This window comes from Episyrphus balteatus, chromosome 1 (genome assembly GCF_945859705.1).
Source record: "Episyrphus balteatus chromosome 1, idEpiBalt1.1, whole genome shotgun sequence".
In the NCBI taxonomy this organism is placed as follows: domain Eukaryota; kingdom Metazoa; phylum Arthropoda; class Insecta; order Diptera; family Syrphidae; genus Episyrphus; species Episyrphus balteatus.
The window spans coordinates 155,958,169-155,980,336 of NC_079134.1; the positions used below are offsets into that span (position 1 = coordinate 155,958,169).

General features: G+C 28.4%; 1 protein-coding gene across 7 annotated transcripts in view; it reads left to right on the plus strand.

The window, feature by feature from the left end:
- LOC129921182 (sorbin and SH3 domain-containing protein 1) overlaps positions 1-22,168 on the plus strand; it is a 250,507-nt gene that overhangs the window by 83,894 nt on the left and 144,445 nt on the right. The gene's annotated exons all lie outside the window — the stretch shown is intronic.

Below are 22,168 nucleotides of genomic sequence, written 5' to 3' on the forward strand. Positions count from 1 at the left end.
GTTCAAAGATTATAATAAAATTTAAATCGTTCACTACTTTTTGTTTACACAGAGAAAAATATGACCCGCTAAAAACTAAAAGATTTCCATATTGTTTTACCGTCCATACATTTCATAAGGAAATCTTATTAAAATCAACGATTAATAAGGTTTTTTTAAGGAGATTTCTTATTATTTGTATAGAGAAAATCTTATTAAAATTTGACTGAAAAGTAGATTTTTTTTCAACTTAGCACTAGAACAAAAATCGCGATCAATATTTTCATGGCAGGTTGCTTCAGGTGGTAAGGTGGGCGACTAATGATTTGAAGTCTCCAGTTCGATTCCCAGCCTGGTCATCGTTTTTTTTATTTTTTTGCAGATTTTAAAACAATAAGGAAAACCCGATTGTTTTAATAAGGTTTCCTTCTTGGATGAAAACCATAGAGAAATCTTATTGTTTTTGTTCTATTTTATGTGGTCTATTTTTCACTGTGTAGGTAAATAAATTCAACTTTTTGAAGTAAAATGGTCAAAAGTAAATAATCAAATAAAATAGTTCTGTAAAAGTACATTTTATTAGCCGCTCTTAGGCTTTTTGACACCTTTTTCATAAATTGGCCTCTTAACTTTTTCTTTTTAAAATTTTTGGAAACTTTTAAAAGTATATAATAAAAAAAAAGTGTGATAAATTTTGCATTTGTATCCGTATTTATTTTAGAACAACGAGGTTTTTATCAAATAGTTTTGAGTTGTAGAAAAATGGTAGATTTCTATTGACTTATAATAATTATAAGTCAATAGAAATCTACCATTTTTCTCCTAATTATTATAAGTCAATAGAAATGTACCATTTTTCTACTACACAAAACTATTTGATAAAAACCTCGTTTTTAGCTATTCTTTTTCGCAAAAACTTATTTTTATGAATGTCTTTCACAATTTTGGAAGCATTTTTAGCAGTTTATTAAAAATTATAAAGTTGAGTATTTTTTGGAAATCTAAGAAGTTGTTTTTACTTGCGATAAAGGTACTATACAGGGTGTCCCAAAAGTTAAAGTCGAAACGAAAACGGTAGATAGGGTAGGTGGTGACAGTTATCAGAAAAATAATAAAAAAAATCGCAGCCATATATTTTGTGAGTTATGGGCATTTGAATAAAAGTCGAATAAATGGTCACCCTGTGATGGTTTATTATGTGCCGTGACTACAAATCTTAATTTTTCTCATTTTTTTCTTTTGTTACGGAACCTTGAATAACCCTGCTACTCAGCTGCATCAGTTTTAAATTTTTTGGCCAACTAAGTACCAAAAAATTTTACATGACTCTAATTCAATGAACCGTAGTGTAAAAAAAATGCACCACGATGTTTCGGCAAGTTGCCTTAAAAGTTGGTGTGTTCAATTCTCTTTTCAAAATGGTATAACATTGTTGAGAATAATCCATAAAAAACCGAGATAAAATTTATTTTCTTAAGAAATCCAACTTTTTTATTAGGTTATTTTTTCATATTATTTAAGTTTTTGTAATCTGAAAGGTTCTGAAAAGGTTCAAATTTTCGAAAACGGGACAGTGAATTTTTTTGAAATTTTGTTTTTAGATATCGATTAGTGATTTCTACAAAATGGCATACCAATTTTATTTTAAAACTTTTATTTCAAAAAATTATTTATAAAAAATTAGTTATTTAAAAAACGGCTCCAACGATTTTAGATTTTTTTTTTCTAAAAATGCACCTTAATATATCATATAAAACTGCGTACTTATTTTATTTTTTTTTTATTTGTTTTTTTTTTTTTTTTTTTGTTTTTATATACCTACATTTCCCAAGTTTCTATATAAAAAGTCTTAAAAACTTAAGCAACTTGAACTCTAAGTGCAAGTTCGTGCGACCCAGTCGTGCATTTTATTTTTTTAAGGATTCGTAAATAAAAACTTGTACACTTTACAATAAAAAAAAATTTAAAAAAAAACAAGTTTTTTAATGCCAAAATTTCAATCTTCGAAATAATTCATAAGAAGTGTTTTAAAAAAATCGAGAATAGGTATCGATTTTTTGGAATAATATAAAAATATAATAAAATAATAGAAAACACAATTTTCTAGAACTGGTTGTTTAGTAGGTAACATTATCAAAGAAAAAAAAAAATTCTAAAATATTATATTTTTTTTTTGTGTTTAGTTCATAATCCGCCAATGTTACCACCAAAGACTCTTAATGCTTCTTATTGGATGCGTAAGCGAAAAACTCTCTTAGATGTTATTCGAAAAATAATAATGAAAAGATAAACCCAGCGAAATACAACTTCAACCGTTTGGTACAAAAAATCACAAGTCACAAAATTACACTTTTCGAATTTTGATCAAATAAGAACAAGATTTGTATTTCCTTTCAATTGGTATAAAAAATATAAAAATAAACTCAAAAACTCATCGATTTTCATACCTTATACTCTAACTTCGATCATATTTTCTTTCAAACTATCATTTATGACATAACATAATAGTACCTACTTGGTGTCGCGTTTTCTTTCTTTTTTGTCGCTTAATTTTCTAAAGGACCTCCAAGGCAAACGCATTAAAACAGCTTAACAGCTTTCGAATAAGAAGTAGATATAAGTCTTAGCTGTATCTAGAAAGTACTACTGTTTCCAAACTTCACATTGTTAACCCCAAAACTTTAAAACTTTATTATACTCGTATTCTTATATTTATAACTGTGAAACTACTTTTCTATCTGAATATTATTATCTCAGCACGTGTTTAGAAACATCTAACAAAACACGACTAAAAGTGTAGCGTATAACACCTTTCTTGCCTTAAGCAAAAAACTACAAACTACCACAACAATAAGATATTTGAAAGTGTATATATTCTATGTTGTCCTTTATATTATAGCCTCAAGGGAAAATCTCTTAATAACTCATTAAATAGCATCACGTTCACAGTTTTCACAAGGTTTTCATTTTCATTTCATATCCTGACTCCTAGAACTATGCAAAAGAAGATGGAAAAACACCTTTTGTACCTATATACTTCTTGTAAATTACCGCTAAACTACGTGCTGGGAAAATTCAAAATCTTGATGTAAAATATAAACAACATATTATTAATAGTTTGACATGAATTTTCTCATACAAACATATAATATGTGTGTGTATTGTATTGTGTGTAGAAACAAGGAAAATATGTCGATCAGAAATGAGTGAAAGAAAGCTTGGAAATTAGACTTGAAGTCGTGAATTGCGAATAAGGAAGTTTCACGGTATGGAAATCTGAATAAAGAAAAACATGCAAATACTTTTCGAAGATTTTCATCTTGCCTTCACAATTCTACAATATTTTTTGCCTCATAGCGTGTGTGTTTTTGTAGTTATTGAGAATTTTTGTCCTACAGATGATGTTTTGCTGTTGGTTTAACTGGAATTTTTCTTTTACCCTTTCTCGCCAAGGATATGTGTTTTCCTATTTCTACCTAAACGCAACGTCACGCAGCGTTTTCAGATTTACTTGTTATACCAGTGACATGACAGCCAAACGTGCTTAAAGCACACCTTGGATTCAACCATGGAGCTAACAGGAGAATTTCACCAGGTATTCACAAAGAAATATATGACAACCTAAAAGCTAACAGATTGCCTTATTGAAACGTTTTATGAAGAAACATTATTAAAATCAACGATTAATAAGGGTTTTCCATAGAGATTTCTTATTATTTTCATGGAGAAAATCTCCTTAAAATATTAGTAAAAATTTCATATTTTTTTTTGAAGTAAAAACTTCTTTAGTATCGTAGTGATTTGAAACAAGATGAAATGAAAAAGCGACACGAAAAATCAATTGATCATAACTTTTTTGTTTTAATAGATAGATGAATGAATTTCAATTAATTTCATATTCAAAATTCTGAGATAACGGTGAAAAGATGTTCTTTTTCTAAACACGTATATCTTTTGATCTGGAGCACATAACAAATTTTTTTAACTTTAATACTAATGCTGATAATATTACCTTTCATTTAATATATCACACATAACGGTACGTGCTCTACAAGTTATATAATCTTTAATTGAAAAACTTGACAAATACCTCAAAACACCTGTGAAGGTTTGTTGCCGATGACCAGCCAGCAGTAGAGGAAGTACCGTGGGTAATCTCAGTTTGAAATTTCGACATGGTTGGCTTTAAAAAATTCTTACTTTTTTTGTAGGCATGGTAGAAATATGATTGAAGAGTCATATAAAAGGTGAAATAATAATGATATAAAATTTATTATAGGTTGTCTTTTAAAAAATGGATTTAATGGCGTTAGAAGAGAAAAGAGATTGATTGTTTTGATTTTTTTATGAAAACTAATTGGGTTAAAAAAATTCTAGCTCTTTTTGTAGATGTTGTATAGACATGGTTGATATAAATATCTGAAACAATAAGCTTTCAGATGGTATAAAATTTGTTGTAGGTTGTCAAATAAAAAAAGTGATGGAATAAAAAAAAGTTATATTTTTTCGATTTTTTTTTAATGATTTTTAAGGTTTCACTTCAACATGATTTTTTTTTTTTTTTTTTCAAATTGGCACTAGAATAAAAGTTGTGACCAATATTTCTATAGTGATATGGTTCAGGTGATTAGATGTGCTACTAGAGAGTTGAAGTCTTAAGTTCGATACCCAGCATGATCGTATTTTTTTTTTTTTCTTGGCAAAACCCTACAAGTGGAATGAGGAAAGCCCGATTGTTTTAGTAAGGTTTCCTTCTTAGATGAAAACCATACAAAAATCTTATTGCTTTTGATCTATTTTAGGTGGTCTATATTTCTCTGTGTTGTTGAGAAATATTAAACTTTAGATTTTCAAAAAAAAAATCATCCATTTTTGAAAAGCAATTGATGATTGTGTCACCTACTTAGATTCTTTGGTTTTTATCTAAATGTACCATTCTTATTAGATTTCAATCGGGTACTATTTTTGTTTGTTCAACCTAAAAATAAAACACCCTTTCACCAAAAACCTCATTTTACTCTCACTTCGCCAATGTAACGTTTATATGCATATATTATTTTTACTAAAGTTCTTGAACGTACTTGGTGAACTATTTGCCCTTTTTGTTTTTGCCCTTTTACATAATTTACGCCCTTCTTAAAAAAAAACACCCTTTCATGCAAATATTTTATGGAGTCACTTACTTTTTATTTCTTCTTCCAACGTTACAGTCAAATTTTATCACCGTATTTTCAGTAGAAATTCGGCAATAAGCACCATTTTTTTTCACCACTCAGAAAAAAACACCCCTTCCACCATGATATTCTTGTAGACTCTAAAGATTCTTGATTTTAAACCCAAAATTAACATTATTAGGTTTCAATAGTGTATCATTTTTCTAACTGAGTTTTTGCAATAATCTCACATTATCTTCATCCAAAAAAAAATCACCCTTTCACCTAAAAAAAAAATTTATAGATTTATTTAATTCGTAGTTTCCATGGTAAAAGCAAATTTTGTTCGTAAGTTCGTAAGCTAAACATTTATTCCGATGGTTTTTTGAAGCTTAAAACAGATTTTCTTGCTTTACAAAAAAACATAGTACAGAATATTTGTCTTTGGGCCTTTGTTAAAGAATTTACTCGCTCTCTTGAAAAAAAACACCCTTTTACCCAATAAAATTAGGTATATGAAGTCACTTTTTTCTTATTTCTAGGTTTTAATAGAGTACTATTTTTTTAAATCAAATTTTGCAATAATCCTACATTATCTTCATCCAAAAAAAAAACACCCTTTAAATAAACAAAAACTATAGAGACTTATTTAATAAGTAAAAACCCTCTGGTAAACAGCATTTTTTTTTAAGTTTGTAAAGTAACCACTGTTTATTTTTGGCTTGTAACTAATTTTTTGTTTAAAAAAGTAAAACAGCCCTTAGCCTAAACATTTTGTAGATACTGCAAAAAGTCTTGGTTTTCGTGTAAAATGAAACAATTTTGCTTATTAATACTAGTTCTGAATGGAATCTTTTCTTAAAAAAAAAAACACCCTTTAACTGAAAACAGTTACCTAGATTTTCAGTCCTTAAGGGCTATTTGCTGAATCGAAACTTAAATAATTTATATTGAACATAAGCTCTTATTCCCTACTTTTTCCTCTGCGTAAACTGTCACATAAGGATTTATGTAGAACTTAAATGCTTAAATTTCGATTCAGCAAACGGGTCTAAAACATTTTCAAAAAATTAAAAAAAAAAAAAACAAAATTAAACAAAATTTATATGTCAACTATTGTGATACCTTTTTCAAACGTAACTTCCCCTAAAAAAACACCCTGTCATGAAATATGCTTTTAAGGACCTTAAAAATGCTATTCTAGTATTCGCTTTCTGGTTTTATTTTACATTTTGGTTTAAATGTTTAAAGAATAAAATATTTAAAAATAACACAGTACATCAACATTCTTGGTGAAATTCTCCTTCATATCTTTTCTCATGCATATAGTTCAAATAGGATTGTGAAGAAGAAAATTTTATATATAAATTCATGATTGGTTCTTCTTTTGTTGGTTTAAATTTATTAAATTCCTTATTCAATGCTTTACACCCTCTGACCCCCGTCGACCACCTCCCTAATGGTGCTTAGCCCAGAGATTCTGTCAATGAAAATGAAAATGAAAAGACATTGAGTGCTTATGTATGGTATTGGACTAATAGTGCAATAAGAGTAAAGGAGAGTACGAGGCGTCTCATGATGATGGTTTTCTGGAATTGAGTCCACAAGCTGACTCTGGTTGAATCATTTATCATGTCAAGCATATGCATTTGCTCGAGCAACACAGAGCATTCCCAAGTAAAGTTTCATCACTATTCTGCTCTCTATCCCACCTGCAATTGAGATGAATGTCAAGAAGTGGAGAGGAACTCTAAAACAGTGATTGACACTAAGAGTACGATGATGATAAACCATCAGCAGCTACAGCAGCTAGTAGCATCCAGGAGCTATATTGCAAGATAGTATTTTACTTGTTTTTATTTCATGTTCCTGTTGTGGTTGTGGTCGTGAAGTTCATCTAAATGAAGATGTGTCTTTTACGTCTGCTGTTTTAGGGTAATTAATGCTTCCAACTAATGAAGTGGATCAACGTTATATTTAATGCATAACTAAATGTATATAGATCAGGAAGAAGAAGAAGATGGATTTAGTTTTTTTTTTGTCCAGGACAAAGGATAATGAGGAGAAAAAATAGATGGATTCTATTGATAAAAAAGAGAGAAGGATACTGATGGTTTGGATTAATTATCATCATGAAACTCAAATAAAAGAAAGAAGTTTTTTATGTATTTTTTTTCTTCTTTCTTTTGATATTTTAAAGTAATCGTTGGGAATTTTTTGAAAGGTTTTGTTTATATTAAGAAGAAGAATGGTACACAATTACTGATAAAGCTATCCCTGACAGTCTTAACAGGTTGATAAAGACAAATGGAGGGGTTTTATATTCTCAAACATAAAAACAATATTTCATTTCGACAATGAAGAAGTTTAGAGTATAATCTTGAAGGGAATTTTTTTCTTTAATTTGGATACATTAAAGAGAAAAAAATTAGCATTACGTTTCAGATGACTTCCGGGTCAATGTTTGACAGTTTTTTTTTAATGCAATGCAGGAGGTGATTTTTTTGTTACGTTAAATATATGCGCCTACCTAAATAATATGAAAGAAGTCCAAAAATATGTACTCGGATAAGAGGTAAGGTTTTATCCAAGGCGTTTTTATAAATAAAATAGATTATATCAATAGTTTTCCTGATTTGTGCGTTACATTTACTCGTTAATATGGATTTGGATAAAAGATATCACTTATCCGAAGGCATTTTTGTTTAAACAGTAAATAGTCACAGCTTCATATATTGTTACATATACCATAGACCTATATACCTATCTACCTGCGATTCATTTACCTGTTAATATAATCCTGATTAGAGAACAACCTTTTATGCGAAGACATTTTAATGCACATAATAGATTTGATCATTTTTTTTTTCCTTATGTCTGCGCTAGATATTCCCGAGAATCTAATTTATTTTAAGGGATACCTTTTATTTGCAAGCTTTTTTCCTATAAAATATTCTATTCTCATTTATATAAATTTATCCGAAGCCATTTTATCGTAGTAGTAGATAAAGTAGATTTGCTCGAAAGTGATTTTTTATAGATGTATTAAATTTACACGAAAAAACTTTGTCTGATTATAAATAATTTTTTATCCAGAGGCATTTTTATGCAAACAAAAGATAATATCAACTTTTTCCTAATGACTGAAATGCATTTACATGGAAATATGGTTTTGGATAAAATATATATATATATTTTTAAATATTTTTGTTCCAACTATTACTAGTATACCTAGATATGTTATCGGATAAATGAATATTTTGTATTCGAAGTTATTTTTCACACTATAATTTTGTATACCAACTTGTTTCTTATGTTTGCCTTAAATTTGTTCATAAATATTGCCTCGGATAATGGTAATCTTTTATATAAAGACATTTTCGTTCCAACAAAAGACGATTTTAGCTTATTCTCCTTGCCTATGTTCCGATTTGTCGTAAAAATGCTCTCGGATAAAAGAAAAAATTTTATCCGTAAGCGTTTTTCCGTATAAAATGTCTTAACAATATAATATGTTATCGGATAAAAGAAAATTTTGTATTCGAAGTTATTTTTCACACTACAATTTTGTATACCAACTTGTTTCTTATGTTTGCCTTAAATTTCTTCATAAATATTGCCTCGGATAAAGATAACCTATTATATAAAGACATTTTTGGTCCAACAAAAGACTATGGTAGCTTATTCTCCTTGCCTATGCTCCGATTTGTCATAAAAATGCTCTCGGATAAGAGAACAAAATTTATCCGTAGGCGTTTTTCCATATAAAACGTCTGAACAATATATTTCTTAATATTAAAACTTTTAAATTAACGAATTTTCATTGATTTTGATAGACTCTTTTGTTGTTACAGAAGCTATATAAAAACTTTAAAACCTGGTTCAAAAACCACCTCTACATGAAAAAAAAAAATAATTTTTGGTACACTTTTAGTCCAATTATGACACTTCTTACAAAAAAAAAAAAAAAACATTAAAATTGTATCAGTTTGAAATAAAATTTAAGGTTCCAATATCACAAGCAAAAATCACCCAAATGTATTTTAAAAACTTTTTGATCTTTGTAAGTACGTATTTAAAGCGTGATTCCTAGTTGTTTCAAAAAAAAAAAAGTCCTAAAAACTCACAAGAACCTAAATTACCTTTTATATTTTATTGGCGTAGAAGTGCATTTGACCCATTTAGTAAAGTTCGTCTCGTCATTTTGAACTCACTAAAAAAAGTATTTAAATTATTCAAAACCAACATTTTTGCCAAATTAATAGAATGGCAAAATTAACTCTTCAATGTGAGTGAATGCTTGTTTTCTATTCTTCCAGCTCAACATAAAAAACCATTGAACTCAATTATATGTTAAGTGAACAATAATTAAGTTCACCAGCCACACATAAAATTTAAAAAAAAAAAACTGACTCATTTGCCTCATTCCATCCAATTAACGTCAACTAAAATATCTTTAATAATTTTCTGCATTTAGTTTGTATGTGATGAGAGAGTCATCACCACCAATCATCAATCCCCATCATTAGAAACAATTTTCTATTTATTGCAGATCGTGAGAAAGAAAGCTTCCATCACCACTTTGCAAAAATCACACTTCACCTTAAAATTGTTATTATTGTTCCATTATTTACTAATATAACGAAAAACTATATCTAACATGACTGAAGCACTTGAAAACAGGTTAAAGTTCGACTTAATAAGATACAATATACTTTCAATCTACCAACCAAGTGTTAATTTGCATCTAAATATCTTACAACAAGCTCCGAGACGAGAGTGAATTGCGAATCACGGTAGCAAGTATAACAAATTGCAAGATGGAAACCGGCATACATCTATCAATTTTCGTGGCCGTATTTCGTATAGTCATCGTAGTCGTCGCCTGTCAGTAAAATGTATACATCAAACCACAGCATGGCACTCATTTATCTTTTTGTTGCTTCTGCTACTATTTGAAACCCGCGCCACAATTATTATTTAAATAAAAAAAAAAACCTGGAGATAGATAGATGCATTTTTGCATCTTGATGGTTATTTTTTTTTTGCACCAAGGAAAAACTGATGTAACCATTTTCCCATTACATCATTTGTGTACTGCGGGCGATGCATGATGGTTTTCTATATGCGTCGATGGTAATTGCTCCAATTTGAAACTTAACTCGATGTATTTCTACTCGTCGTGAAATTGGTTTCAAATTTCTTTCACAGATAAATAGTTTGTACTAACCGCTAGCCACAATATACCTATTATGATGTCATTATATTAACTAATCGAAGATATACAGGTACTATATCCGCAATATAGCCAATACTTAAGATAGTTTTATAGATACTTAGTATCTGTGGCCACAGTGACGTCAAACATCGAGAGTGTTGAGTTTATGATAATTCTTTTAAGTATCTTGAGTATCTCACAATCATTTTCTATAAACTTTCTGTAAAGCAAGTTGTTTCGAGACGTAGATTAAGTGTCTACATTGCCGGTAACTGACGACAGGTTGTACAGTGGGATCAAGAAGTAAAAATTGAGACAATAGTACTAAGAAAAATAGCCACTCAATATTTGCAATCGTCTTTGATCTTAGTGAATAGTGAATGTTGGTATAATATTATATGAAATTGTTACTCACATTGGTTCAATGGAGGAAAATAGTTCTCTTCAGTCAATTTACCAAAATAAAAAACTATGATTTTAACATGCCTTAAGGTCAAAGAGCCAATAAATTGCTCTGTTTTGATTTGAAAGTAATGATTTTCCAAAAACCCTAAAAATTTTCAGAATCGAAGAAAAAAACCAGAAAATGTTTAAGAAAATAATTCGAGATAATCTCTGGAAAAATTCCTAAAGATTAAGTTGCAAGGACAGATTTTTGTATGAAGAATTGTTTAACTTTTAATAATCCAAAAACAATTTGGAGTAATTTTCGGTAGCCCTAGTAAAATTCAGTTGGCTCCTCAATTTCTTATTTTTCGTATATTCTCTATTTTTTTTATATGAAAATCATTCATTTTGGCTTATTTTTTTTTTAAATCGAGGTCACGGGATCTCCGATGTAAAAGTTTTTTTTCTGCAACGTGAGTTCATAACCTCTTCGTTTTCGACATATTTCTTGTGCATGTGCTTTCGAAAGAATACGTATTTCAAAGAAACAGGGTCAGTTAAAGTTTTGGGATTCTCTTGGCTCTTCCAATAAATTTTTGTTGACATCAAGATAACAATTAGACATGGCACTAGAGCTGTAGCAAATCGTATGTATTTGTTACTAAAATGCGTTTATTTACTTCAGTAACGAGTAATGAAACGTTACTTTGAAAACAGTATCGTTACTCGTATGTTTCGTTACTAGTACTGAAGTAACGAACCATTCAAAACATACGAGATACGAAACATACGAGTAACGACGCGATTATAATTTCAATACAAAATGTGTGAATAAAACATTTTTTGTTTTTTGTTTATATTCGTCAAGTTTCTAATATTTTTTGTTTTAATTTCAAATGCATTATTGATATTTTTACAATTCTGTTAAAAGGTTGACCAATTTTCTGTTTTCAAAATAACCCTGGGACAATTTTTTAAAATCCAATATTGAAATTGTGTCATTGTAATTGAAGTTTTTAAAGATTTGTTTTATAATTTTGTAAAAATGGGCAGGTTCAGAAACGTCAACCGTCAAAAAAAATCTTTCCAATTTAGGTAATTTTATTGGAAAGCTGACTGGAAAGTTAGGCAAAAATATTTTCCCTAAAAATTTAGGAAAGTTTTTTTTGTCAACATGACAGCTGATTGTTTTTAAATACAGAATTATTTTAGCAAAATTAAATCAATTTGTGTGAAAAACGAGTTATAATTAATATTATTTATTTATTAAAGTTAAGTGAAATTTGGTGTCTGCACCATGCGATCTGTAAAATTCTCAAATAATTTTTGAAATTTGACAATAATGAAAAATCCAAACTAATTTAGGCAATTTACTCAAATTCCCGTCAGAAAATGAAGTTGCCTAAATATCTAGTCTCTAATATTTCCTGAACGTGCCCAATTAGTTTTTGTTCGTCTTTTTCCATGAAAGCTTTGACACAAAAATAAGTATCAAAAATGACACTTGAAATAAAATAAAATTAAAACATTTTTAAAAAAGTCACCTCCTTTATTTGTTATAACTTCTATTCTGTGGAAAGCCTTTAAGAACTGTTTGAGAAGCTACAATATGCAATATTAAAGGTTGTATTGGTTTGGTGGTACTGTTAGCGTTGATTCCCTTAATTAAATTGTTTATTTTCAAAACATGATAAGTCCACTTTTTTTCAAAATTCGTTTTTTTAACTGAATATGTTCTTGGGGGATAGTTACACCTGCCTTCAAAATATGAAGCATCTAATCAGTCTATATTCGGTTTTACAGCTAAGCTAAGCTAAACATGATAAATTCCCGTACTTATCATCTTTTGAAAATAAACAGCAACTTTTTTATGAGTAATTGACTACACATAAAGAAGCTGACTATTGACTCAAATTCTTAAGTTGAAAGCGCCTTTCAAGTAAAATAACTACTCGAAACATTATATTCTATTCCCAAATGCAATTGTTTGATAGACTGCGGCTTTAAAAAAAATTTTATATTTATTTTAGAACTAATTTCACATTCGTTTATTTTCAAAGTATGATAAATCCAAAATCGTTTTTATTTTTTATCTTTTGAACTATCGGTCCAAAAAGTAAATACCAAACGATATTCTGTAGCTAGGTAAAAGTTCTACAAAATATATTTTTTATACATTTTGCTACATTTAAAAAAAGAAAATAGAACGTTTTTTTCTTCTCCTGAAAAACTTGAAATCATGGACTTATCATGTTTTGAAAATAAATGATTCAATTGTGCTGCAGTCTTAGTTTTTGTGTCTTGCAGTGGAATCTTCTTAAAAAACGCTACTACCATTAAATTTAATTTCTTGAGTTACTTTTTAGCTTTTAAATACATAATATTAGCGCCTAGAATTCATAACTGTTGCTGAAGGCGAAATTTTCCTCAACCACACATGCGAGGTGAATTTTTGAGGGGGAATGCTCAAGCATTTATTTCAGGATTTTTTCAGTTCGTTTTAATAAAACCTAAATTTACAAAGCTTTGAGTTTCTTCACGTAACAAGTAACTCTATTTAACACAAAGCCTGCTAAAATATTTACTTGAAAATTTCGACTTAAGTGACGACTATTAATTGCAAAATTTTAAAAGATTTAGTAAACCTAAAGCCACTATAGTAAACTAATAAGTTTATAACAAATAGCTTTTTAACTTATTAACTAATTTAAATAGCCTTAAAGCATTTAACTTAATCGTTTTAAATTATTATTTTTCTACAAATTGTCGCGCTAGTATTGAAGTGCCGTATAAGCCTTTTTAAATTTTTGGGAAATCGCATTTTAATGTTCGAACCATCCGTCCCGGGACTGTCCCGTATTTCTATAGCTTGTCCCTGGTTTTATTAAAAAAAAACTTAGGGGGACAAGACCGTTTTTTGTTAGATGTTTTTTCAGAACGTATTATCATTTGTTCAGTATTTTTTTTTTTTTTTTATAATGAAAGTTTATACAAAAAACAATAAATATAATGAATAAAAGATTGGTTTAAATTAAAAGATGTATTAAAATTTTTGTCCAAAATGAGTTTGCCGTATACACCATGAAAATCAGAAGTTTCTTTTATTCGTCAAAAAAAAAAAAAAACATACGCGCATTAAGACGTACTTCAACAAAATTCTCAAAATTGCACAATACGTGAATATTTCAGCAACGAAAAAAGATAGAAAACAAAAGACTGCATAGTTCATATCTAGTTCCAAAAATGCAATTTGGCGAATACGGCACTCCAATACTAGGGCGACGAAATTTTTTCAATCAAATTTATTTTATTTTGATTTTTTTTTTTTTTCAAATTTTTTACAACATTTCCCAATGTGCACCTTAATTGTAAATGAAAATGTACTTTCAAAAAAAGAAAATAAAATCTTCTCTTACAATTTCTATAGAAATACCTACTCTGACTAAATCAGTCCAATCAAACAAGCTGATAACAAACATCATCATCTTCGTTTGTATGTTTACAAGCTTTTGTTGATACTTTTGATGATGACAACTCCGAGCCAATTGAATTTGATAACAAAGTACTTTTTATTTAGCTTTTTGCGTAATCGAAAGTGGTTGTTGTATTCAGTTTCTTTTATTTAGTTTTCGTTTTTTAGTATTTGATTTTTTTTTATAAAAAACACAATGCCAAATAAAAAAAAATAAACTATTATTTGAATTCTTTTTTTTTTCAATTTTTCATTAGTATTTGCACCCAAGTTAGAATATATTGGTGATGACGGATGTATTGTATCATTTATTCTATATAGAAACACACAAAATGAAGTGTGATCGATTGTATAGAGTCGAAATTGCCCCCTTATATTTTTGTGGTAACGATCAATCGCTTATAGCTTAGCTCATCATCACTACCAGTATACGGTTAGCATTTGATACGATTTGTGGTGTTGATTTTTTTTTTTTTTTTGTATATTTTTATTTATTTTTTTAATTAAAAATTCATAAAATTTACAGTGTTTCTTATATTCTCCGACTTCTACTTCTTCTTACAACAATGAAAGGAAAGATAAATACAAATACCTTTTTATGGACTGAGATTATAATCTTTAATAGATAAATCAAGAAACGGAAAACAATATCGCAAAAAAAAGATACAAAAAATTTAGTTGATTTTTTAAAAACACTTTTCGTGTACCAAATATTTACTATCTTTGTGGATCAATATTTTAAGACAATCAATAAAGTGAGAGAGGAATAATTTAGTTTGATGAAAACTAGGAAATTTGTACTTCAAAATGATATTGAATGTATTTTTTTATCATTTGGATCGTAAAAAAGTTCAACAGCTGATTAAAAATTGTCTATGACCTTGAATAGCTTTTGAATACAACCAATTAACAAGTTTTTTTTTATTATTCCGGTTCTACGCGTATATTAGAACCGTTTGTTTTTGTTTGTTTTACTTTTTCTATCTATGAGTCATAGTTGGTGAAATTTAATATTTTGGTGGCTTATAGGTCGTTTAGATACTTTTGGTATGGAAAAGATATAAAATATTGAATTAAATATATTTTTTTATACCATTAATAAAATGGAGACACAAACATATAAAAATTAGACACATACCTGACATCTTTCTTCATAAATTCTTACTCTAATCAAATCTGGAAAAAAAAATATTAATTTGTTTACACAACAAAAAAGTGAAAGACATAAATTTATTATCATTAATTAAAAAGCTAATTTGCATTTAGCAAATAATACACCGCATTCACGATCACTAAATGAATATTGTTTTATGTCATTTCTATTTTTGTTATTTTAAATGAAGTGAAGTTTGATGTTAGAATCTTGAATGACATGATTTCTATCTTATTTATTTATTGTGTCTTAGTTTACGTAAGACACAATAAATATAATAAAGATTTATAGAAAACAATGAACTGAAGAAAATTTTAAAAGAACTAAAATTTTAAATTACATTCGCAATATTTTCTGTTAAAATGACAGACAGAAAATGTAAATAATGCACTTTTAATAATAATACTAGTAAATGTAAACTAATAAAATTTTAACTACAATTTCAATTCGGTTCAAAATCAGTTTGATAAAATATCAACTTTGGTTTTTTCGGTTAATTTTAATTATCAATAGTGCGTGAAAAATCGCTTGATATCTATATTTTTAGGTAATTGTAAAAAAAAAGCACAATTAGTAAAATACACTTAAAAAATAGTCGTAAGCAAAAATAATACAATATGGTTATCTAAATATATTGTTTTTTTTTTTTTTTATTTAGATTAAAGACAGAATTTAAAAAAGTTCTTTGGAACAGACGTGTAGATAAGACCCTATACTTTTTTTCTGGATTTTAGCTAGGAAAATAATGGCTATGAAGCATTTATCTTCCTGTAAATGATTTGAAAAATAGTAGATGAATTTTAGAAATCCTTTCAATGAAATTTCGAATACTTTAAACTCTTTTACTTTCCTTTCATCGCATAGTTTTCTTCTCAGACCTGCTAAGATTTAAATGTTTCTTTTTTTTTTTGGAATCGTATAATGCTTCTGTTATTAAAAGCACAAGGCTATGAAAAAGTCTCAATAACAAAATACATTGAAGTGAACATATTAAGATATAAAGTACATTTTGGATTAAAATCATTGTTATTTATTTGAATTAAAAAAAAATTGCATACAAAAAAATATTTATTACAACTGAAAAAATTTGTTTTGCAATTTAAAAAATATTTTGCATTAAAACAAATGTTATTGCAACTGAAAAATGTTTGCGTTGAAAATATAATTTTTATTGCAAATAAAAATTTTTTGCATTTTAAAAAAATGTTAGCTATTTGCAATAATTTGTTTAAAAAATTGTTTGCATTGAAAAAAAAAAAAAAAAAATCATTGCAAAATCTTTACATTAAATTATTTTTTCTGACTTCTTACAATTTTCGCTTTTGACTATACATTACATTTTCAACTATAATGTTGAACCCATGACCAAATAGTCAAAATTGTAAGAAATTCGATGAATATTAAAAAAATATATTTAATGCGCACATTTTGTATCGATTTTTTTTTTGTTCATGCAGAATCTCTTTTATTTGCAATAACACATTTTTTAATGCAAAATATTTGTAGTTGTAACAAATATTTTTTTTTTAATATATTTTAAAGCAAATATTTTTCAGTTGCTATTAAATTTTTTTAATGCATTTTTTTATTTGCAATGAATATATTCTTTGTATATTAATAATGGAAAGCAAATTCAATAAAAATAAAATGCACGACTGGAGTCGCACGTACTTGCTCTTATGCTTAAAGTAACTCTAATGTTAAAGCTTTTTATTCAAGAAAATTAGGAAAAATTTGATATTTTCAAGAAATTTCATAGGTAGTGTAAAAAAATAAAATCTGTTTTTATAATTAATTAAACACCGTCTTAAATGATGTTTTTTTTTTTAAAAACCAAGTATGCCATTTTATTACTTGTATAAAAAGGTATTTTTAGAAAAAATTTTCGAAAATCGTAGGAGCCATTTTTTTAAAAAATAATTTTTTATATATAAAAAATGTCTAACATTTTTCAAAAAAATAGTTGGTACCTATGCCATTTTGAAGAAATAATTATTAATTTACACATAAAAACTAAATTTCAAAATTTTTCATTAATCCGTTTTCAAAATATTGATTTTCAAAAAAAAAATTTTGAAATATTTTTTAAAAATCCAAAAATGCGTTTTTTGAAAATTTTCTAAAATTTTAATGTTGTATGAGATATTCAGAAACGAAAAAAACCGTTCTATGACAGGTACCGTTAATAACGGTACAAAAAATATTTTTTTTATTTTAAAAGTTGGCTCTTATGTGCAATACTACAAACAAAAATTTTAATCAAAATCGTTAGAGCCGTTTTTGAATAAAATTAACTTTTGTATATCCGCTATATGGCAGGTACCGTTAGTTTTGGTCATTAAAAAAAAATTTCAATGTCCCCTCTATTATTATAGTTTGAAGAAAATCACTTCACTTGTTTAGGCTGCAGCTCCAGATAGAGACAGACACACAGACAGACAGGCACACACACAGAATTGCCGGACCCACTTTTTTGGCATTCTCCATCACCGTAATGTCATGTAAAATTGTTATCTCGAGTTCGATTTTTTTTATGAATCCTAAACTTGCCCCATAGTACCTATATCGCAAGTAAAAATAATGATTTTTTGTATAACCCTGGTATAGTAAGTGCCTTATCGAAACAAAACTACCTTTTGACACTTCTCAGAAAACCGAAAAAAACTAGAAGGAAATTAAAGTGTTCGTAAGATTTTAAGTTTTTACCAGTTTTTAGAGCCCAGCTTTGTTTGATAAATTTGCTGTCTTCATTTAATTGAGCGTTGGAATGTACTGTAAAGTACTGCAAACCTACCTTACCTACCTACTGCATACTCAATTTGAATTCAAATATTCAAAAATTGTTTGTTTGTTTTTTTTTTTTTAATATTTTTTTAAATGTTTTTTTTACTAACAATCAAATAAAAATTTTTAATATTTTAAAATATTTGGTTGATTATAAAATTTCCTACAGTGCAACATTTCAAATTTGCTCGTTGTCAAAAGAAAAATCTAGGTAAATAAGTTCGTTTTAACAAAATATTTCTTTAATTATAAATAAAATCAGATACCTACAATTCAACCATACAATCCCTTCTTAAGAATAAACATTAAAACTAGCATTGTGATATTTTTTTAACACAATAAATGAAGGATTTTCATACAAAACATTTTTATATGAAAATTAGGTATCTCTGAAATGCATATTACATTTTCTTGGGAATAATTTTTGATAGCTTACCTAACAACGAAGTATTTTTCATGTTCCAAGAAATAAATAAAAATAAATTTCATCAAACTATTTCTCTGTAAGAAACATTATATTCACATAATTCGTAGAAAACATTTTATAAAATAAATTCGGTTTCTCAGTGGAAATATGTATTTGGATTCGTAAATACTGTCGTAGAGTTATTTTTTAAAACTCACTTAAAAATTAGCCTTATACAATATTCAAACTGAAAATGAAATAACATTATTTTATTTTACTTTGAATTATGAGATTACTTTTTCTAATGAAATTAAATATCTGAAGTGTTATAGGTTGAATTATTCAACTTTAAATGCATATTTTATTTTTAAGAACTCAATTAATTAAAAAAAACAAAAAGATTTTACTAAAAAAAAGTATATGTATGTACATAATTTCATTTACTAAGATACATTTTTGTCAAAAAACACTATTATTTCGACGCAATCCGATTCTTTATTGTAGATAATAGTCTTACCAAAAAATTATTTCTCATCTTTTAAGAAATTTCGGAAAAAAAAATCCAGGAAAATGCTTAAATTTGACCAGCTAATATTCTTCATTACGTGATTCACTAAACCACAAACGAATCCGTAACAAAAGTGTGAAAACAAAAAGTATTCACGACTTTTAGTATTAGGTAGGAAAGTATGAAACAATAAATGTATTCAAGGAAAAAAGTATGCGCGACAAAAGTTCGAAAAATGGAAAACTATTATTTTGACCGGGTTTTGAGCTGGCAACAATTACAAAGAGAAAAGAGAATTTGCGAAAACAAAATTGGCGGTGGACAATTCTGATTGGTCAAGAAGGAAGAAATAGACGAATTTATTGTTAGATAGGGCTGGGGTCTCAGAAAAAAAGAGAGTATACAGAAATATTTATTCATAAGGATAGGAGGTCTAAATTTAATTTTCAGTCTCGCAGGTCGCAGCTGCGATGAGCAAGGCAAGAACAAAAGTGTGAATAAATAGACGAATTTATTGTTAGATAGGGCTGGGGTCTCAGAAAAAAAGAGAGTATACCTACAGAAATATTTATTCATAAGGATAGGAGGTCTAAATTTAATTTTCAGTCTCGCAGGTCGCAGCTGCGATGAGCGAGGCAAGAACAAAAGTGTGAATAAATAGATGAATTTATTGTAAGATAGGGCTGGGGTCTCAGAAAAAAAGAGAGTATACCTACAGAAATATTTATTCATAAGGATAGGAGGTCTAAATTTAATTTTCAGTCTCGCAGGTCGCAGCTGCGATGAGCGAGGCAAGAACCAAAGTGTGAATAAATAGATGAATTTATTGTTAGATAGGGCTGGGGTCTCAGAAAAAAAGAGAGTATACCTACAGAAATATTTATTCATAAGGATAGGAGGTATAAATTTAATTTTCAGTCTCGCAGGTCGCAGCTGCGATGAGCGAGGCAAGAACAAAAGTGTGAAAACAAAAAGTATTCTGGACTTTTATAAGGTAGGAAAGTATGAACAGATAAAAGTATTCAAGGAAAAAAGTATGCGCGACAAAAGTTCGAAAATTGAAAATTATTATTTTGACTGGCAAAAGTTACAAAGAGAAATGAGAATTTGCGAAAACAAATGTGGCGATGGACAATTCTGATTGGTCAAGAAAGAATAAATAGACGAATTTATTGTTAAATAGGGCTGGGGTCTCAGAAAAAAAGAGAGTATACAAAAATATTTATTCATTTAATTTTCAGTCCCGCAGCTGCGATGAGGGAGGCAAGATTAAGAGTGCGCTCGATTATTTTTTTTTAATTAGGGAGAGTGGAGTATTTGTATGGAAGGTGGACGTCCCGCGGCCAATATATTGTTATAGGCCAGTCATTATGTCGTAAAAAACGGCTTATAAATGCAAAATGACCGAGAAAGCTAAATTTTGGATATGTTGTAGGGGATGCTTAAAAAAGCTTAACTTGAAGTTTTCGACCAAGATTTCCTATGAGCTTTTTCCGCCACTTTGAAAAAAAGGATAAAATTGGTTTTTTGACAATAACTCGGCTATCTGACGAGATACGAAGATACCCCTTTCTACCAACTAGTTTGTGGGCAATTTATTTTTTCCCTTTCATTTATCCATTTATCCTAAATTTTCCAACCAGCCATATGCTGCTAATAATTTTTTTATTTTCAAAAGTTATTGACACTGATCTAATTGCAATTTTGATAAACTAAATAATATAGAGATTGAAACAAATTACAAAATGCACACTCAACACAAAAAGCCGGTATATGTACTTACAAAATTTGGGTTAATAAAATTGGGGTTAAAAGAAACCATTACTATTTTCTTCTCATTATTTATTAAATAAATACATACATATGTATGCATGTGTTAATGATATAATAATATAAACATTAAAAAAAACATGAATGATTGTTTTTTTTACAACCGAACGAGCGGCTTTCTTGGCGGTGGGCGCGGACTTAACGACCTTGCGGCCAGCTGGAAGTCGTAATTTTTGTCCAAAAAAAAAACTAAAAATACAAAATTGTAGGTCTGAGTATGGTCTACAAATTTTATGTTAATAATTTTTTCGATATTCATCACACAAAAATAGATAATGTCAAAAAAACAAATAGCATGTCCCAAATTTTTGACTTTTTTAATCGATATCTCGAAAACGGTTCATGATACGCAAAAAATATGTATCCATGAATTGTAGAACATGGTAAAAGCTACAAAAAAGCTTATTGTAAAATTTTCGTATCTCGTCGGATAGCCGAGTTATTGTCAAAAAACCAATTTTATCCTTTTTTTCAAAGTGGCGGAAAAAGCTCATAGGAAATCTTGGTCGAAAACTTCAAGTTAAGCTTTTTTAAGCATCCACTACAACATATCCAAAATTTAGCTTTCTCGGTCATTTTGCATTTATAAGCCGTTTTTTACGACATAATGACTGGCCTATAACAATATATTGGCCGCGGGACGTCCACCTTCCATACAAATACTCCACTCTCCCTAATTAAAAAAAAATAATCGAGCGCACTCTTAATCTTGCCTCCCTCATCGCAGCTGCGGGACTGAAAATTAAATGAATAAATATTTTTGTATACTCTCTTTTTTTCTGAGACCCCAGCCCTATTTAACAATAAATTCGTCTATTTATTCTTTCTTGACCAATCAGAATTGTCCATCGCCACATTTGTTTTCGCAAATTCTCATTTCTCTTTTTAACTTTTGCCAGTCAAAATAATAATTTTCAATTTTCGAACTTTTGTCGCGCATACTTTTTTAATTGAATACTTTTATCTGTTCATACTTTCCTACCTTATAAAAGTCCAGAATACTTTTTGTTTTCACACTTTTGTTCTTGCCTCGCTCATCGCAGCTGCGAGACTGAAAATTAAATTTATACCTCCTATCCTTAGGAATAAATATTTCTGTAGGTATACTCTCTTTTTTTCTCAGACCCCAGCCCTATCTAACAATAAATTCATCTATTTATTCACACTTTGGTTCTTGCCTCGCTCATCGCAGCTGCGAGACTGAAAATTAAATTTAGACCTCCTATCCTTATGAATAAATATTTCTGTAGGTATACTCTCTTTTTTTCTGAGACCCCA